The sequence below is a fragment of the Condylura cristata genome, unplaced genomic scaffold, assembly GCF_000260355.1.
Source record: "Condylura cristata isolate star-nosed mole 26May11 unplaced genomic scaffold, ConCri1.0 scaffold00036, whole genome shotgun sequence".
Classification (NCBI taxonomy): domain Eukaryota; kingdom Metazoa; phylum Chordata; class Mammalia; order Eulipotyphla; family Talpidae; genus Condylura; species Condylura cristata.
In genome coordinates this window covers 13,257,288-13,262,226 of record NW_004567137.1, presented here as the reverse complement: position 1 = coordinate 13,262,226, position 4,939 = coordinate 13,257,288, and positions in this window count along the sequence as shown.

The following is a 4,939-nucleotide window of genomic DNA, read 5'->3' as shown; positions in this document are numbered from 1 at the left end:
GGGCAGGCGGGAATCGAACTCATGCTGAAGTGGCTTTAGCTTCTCAGTGCTGTGCTTTAACCCACTGCGCTACCAGGAAGGGCCCTGGAACACTAGCCCAGGTCTTCCCTGGTGGCACAGCTGGGTGGAGCACAGCACTGTAAAGCTAGCTGTGGCGGCTTCAGTGCTTGTCCAATCCCTGATCAGGGTGCTGATCCACATGGCTTGCCAGACCTCTCCTATCCTGCCCTGTTCCCCTCAATAATGTACTTTATCATCCTGTTCCCCACTGTCTCTGGCGAATCCTCTCACTGACCCTGCACTTCTGGCCTGTACCACAGTTCTGTATTCTTAAAAAAAAAAAAAGACTACAACAAAGTCATTTATAAAAATTAATAATAATAAGTCAGGCCCTTCACAAAGCCTAGACAGGTTGCTTCTAAGGAGGTGCTTTAGCAACAGAGATGCCTTACCTTTGAAAAGCCATTCTTTTCTCCTTGAGAGGAGAACGTTCTCCCCTTTATTACTTGCTTGGGGCATAAATGTGGTTTGTCTGAAGCTGTAAAGGCTAATCTGACCTCTACATGAAGGGAAAGGGTCTGCCAGATGGCAGAGTGTGCTGTCCATGAGAATCGTGAGAGGACCCTGGTGACAGTGAAATTGCTGTCAGCACAACAGGAGACTTCTAGGCAATTCTTCCACGATAGCTATTCCATGACCCTTCCCCCTACCCGCCTGCTTCCCGCCTGTTAGTCATGCTTATTCTTCACTGTTGTGGGGCGTTCTTGTCTTCTGAGGAGATTGCTCCTGACCAGAGGCAGGGGAATTAATGGGTTAATGACCACAAAGCCCTTTGAGCACCTCAGATAAAAGCCCCTGTTTCAAGTATTAATTGTTGTTATTTTAAAATCTGGGCTTCTAGCATCAACCCAGCTGCTGCTAGGCCTTCAGGAAATGAGGGCCCTCTTTTACCAAACTACTCACATCTGTTTCTTTGGGCTTTTATGTGGCCACATCACACCCAACGGCTCAGATATGGCTTTGATGAATCAAAGTATATCGATTACAACGAGTTCATTAAAAATGGAGATAAAACAGGCAAGAGGCCAACCGCCTTTGGCCAAACACCTATTTGGATTGTTTTCTTCTGGAAACAGAGCTGGAGGGAATGTTGGCGGTCACCTTGTCTACTCTTTCATTAATTGTGAAGAGTGAGGAAGCCAACGTTGCAACATAAAGCATTCAATAAGGAAGCCAGAGCCCTGAGACATGAGGGAGGCACTGAGGGGTGACATGTCGGGAGATAGCCAGGACTGCGGGCTCACGGTCTCCTTTATGCTGCCAACTGGCTGCCTGGCCTGACCCTCTTTCCTTTTAAGGACAGCCCTGGAGAGTGACAGGCCCCTCGACTTGGCCTCGCGACCACTTTAGTAGATTATAAGTGTGCATGTTCTTCATCCTGCCACAAATCCTGCCACAGCTCTCCTACCTGGCTGTGTGAAATGGGGTGCATTGGCCTGGAAGGGATCATTTACTCTTTTTGCTTGCTGACATCCACAGGGCTGGCTTCAGGGGGTGCCACCAATGTGGCTGCATGGGATCCGCCATGCAGAAGGGTCCTGTGCTCAAGCTTCATGCACCGGGGTTGCCATCTTGAAATTCTTAATGTTCTCTTTACATTTCTGTCTTGTAAGTCAACTCAGATGGGACAGTCGTGGGCTGGGCTCCACAGCCCCAGTTGATGTGGGTCCTGCCTCCCTGCCTCCGTGTGATGTATTCTCAGTCACCAACTCCTGCTTCCTCTTGGTGCTCTGATCACCTGGCTTCTCTGTTTCAGCCACTGTCCTGTGACAGCAAGCACTCTCTGCCTGGGGTCACCCTCTGCTTCGGGCTGGGACCCGTGGAAAGTGGCAATGGATTTACCAGGGTTAGGCAGGACAACTACATTTTCATTTTGCACTAGATTACACCAGGTTTCTCAAATGATTTTCTAGTATATAATTTTTAATTTGATCCATTTACCATCCATTTTATTTTAATATAATTTGTAGTTGTTGGAAGTACCACTGTGTTTTGTCTGGGTCAGCAAAAAGGCTCTCCATCGGGTGTCACAGATGAGTGAAACGGTCAGGGTATTTTCCTAGCCTGGGTTATCTGACACTTGGTGACTATTAAAAATTAGGAACAGTATGTACATTGCACTTATACTGGGATGTTTTGTCATTTTAAAAGAAAGCAGATGGTGGGCCCTCTCTGGTGGCGCAGCGGGTTAAAGCACAGCACTGAGAAGCTAAAGCCACTTCTTCATGAGTTCGATTCCTTCCTACCCCGTAGGTGACCACGGGGCACGGCAGACCTCTCCTGACCCGCCCGCTGCTCCCCTCAGCAGTGTACTTTGTCGATCTGCTCCCCACTCTGTCTCTGGTGAAGCCTCTCACTGCCCCTGAAAGTCTGGCCTGTACCCCAGTTCTGTATGCACAAATAAATATAAATCTTAAAAAAAAAAAAAAGAAAGCAGTTGGTATAGAAAATACAGTTTTGTACAAGTTCAGCTACTGGATCTGGATGTGTAAATCTGCTAATATTGAGAATAGTATTGCTGCTAAACAAAAATTCTAAAAAGTAGATGCAAGGCCTTAGAGTAAAGATCATTTAAATAGGATTTAATACAATCTGCAAAGCTTAGTGGATGTGTAGATTTGGCAGATAATTTGTAATGAAATCCTTACAAATGAAAACTTAAAACCTTCCAAATTAAAAACATACCAGAGAAAATAACATATCTTGTCAATAACCCCCTCACATATTTCTAAAGGAAAAATACAAAAGTTAATCAGTCCCTTCCAAGTTGTCAACTATTAGTGAAAGAGCCTTATAATAATCTATTGAGTAGTATCTTAGGTTGTAAGAAAGAAGACAAATCATAAAGCTGCTAAAAACAATTCTTCCAAGATGCATGGATTAGATTTTTAATAATAAAATGATAAATAAAATGATATAACATTGTGCCTCTTGTATTCCATTATGTTTCATTAAATCTGTACACTAGAGCACAGAGAAGCAATGTTTTTACTTTATTTTATTTATAATAGTTTATTTTTACATATTTTTGTGCATTTTTCCATCTCAGTTACATATTTTTGTGCATTTTTCCATCTCAGTTGCAATCCCCTGGGGTTTCCCATCACCAAGAAGCAATGTTTTAATGTGATTATAAGTCTTATGTAGTTTTGTGTGTTTCCATCTGATAAAAACACTGGTTGATTTTTTTTAAATAGTAATTTTATTTTTAAGTAACTTATTTTTTATGATTTATTTATTTATGCATACAGAACTGGGGTGCAGGCACAGTAAGAGGACTCACCCAAGATAGAGTGGGGAGCAGAACAGACAGACTGATGAAGTGCACTGCTGAGGGGAGCAGTGGGCGGGTCAGGAGAGGTCTGCTGAGCCATGTGGGTCACCTCCGGGGCTGGGGTTCGAACTCATACTGAAGGGGTTGCAACCCACTTGCAGTGCTGTGCTTTAACCCCTTGCGCCACCAGGGAGGGCCTGATTGATATTTTAAGTTGCTAATACTTTTAGGTAGATATGAGTGATAGAGTGGTAGTTTTTTAATAAAGTAATATTCCTGTTGTTTAGATGTAATTTTATTTACATCTGGATTAAAGATAGTTTCCAAATTCAGAAAGTGTGTGGTTGATTAAATATCTAAACTGTAATCCCTGGAGAGGAATTATAAGCATGAACAATACAAATGACCAGAAAATATGGCAGAATTGTTAAAAACTATAGAAAATGACAAACAGCCGTTGTTTATTCATCATAAAATGCTGACACCTAAAGAAATTTTACTTGAAACTCGCGGATTTTTTGAAATCAGTTGAGACGCCAATGAGCCAAACTTTTGGAAGTATCTTGTGCAGATGCTGGCCCTGACAGTGGCCCCTCTCTCTGGCTGGAATCCTGGTTGTCACAGGTAAAATTCAGCAATAATATTTAGATTTCTTAAGTTGAAAAACTATTTTGATTTGGTAAACATTTTGAACAGGTTATTGGATAGTAAATATCTGTGACATTTTTAGTTGACATGGGGACATACTTAGCTACAGGTTTGAGAGAAAACCATACCAACCTTTAACATATCAAACACACTGAAGGATCCCACAAAGATCTGTTAGATCAACTGGGGGGGGGGACCCAATGTGTAAACCCCTTCCCCACCACCTCCCCACCATGGGCAACCATCCATGATGTACCATGGTGTAAGGTTTAACCGGGCTTTATTTAATTTGTAGAGGGAGAGAGAGAGGACAGACAGGATTTCTGGCTTGACAGGTGTCTGCGAGGTATCAGGGCTGTGGCTGGAGTTTTCAGTTCACAGAGTTTGTTCATCTGAATTCCAGGCAGCAGCATATACCCTGGGGACATGGGGATTATCCCATTTCCACTTTGGCTTAGCCTGCAAATAAATTCCACAGGGAGGAGGGAGCAGCCGCCCAGGGTACTCACTCACACGTTGAGTCACCTTCTGCCTCGTTTCCTTTCTTCTTTTTTAAAATTTATTTATTTATATGTATTTTATGTCACTGTGCATTTTTGTACAATGTTTGCTTTCTCCTCTCAGGTGTAGTCCCCATAGAAGTCCCATCACCAACTCATCCATGAATTAGCACCATAGAGGCTTGTGTTCTTTCTTCCCTCTCCTTTTGATCCCTCTCCTTCCCCCTCTCCTGTAAAGTGGCTCTGATTTATAGTTACCTGTTAATTGTTTATTTATTATTATTTTTCCTGATCCTTATTCCCCCCCCCACATTCCTCCTATAAGTGAAATCATCTGGTGTTTTTCTTTCTCCTTCTGGCTTATTTCACCAAGCATAAACCTTCCAGCTCCATCCATATTGCTGCGAATGTCAGGAGTTGATCTTTTTTGATGGCTGAGTAGTATTCCATTATATAT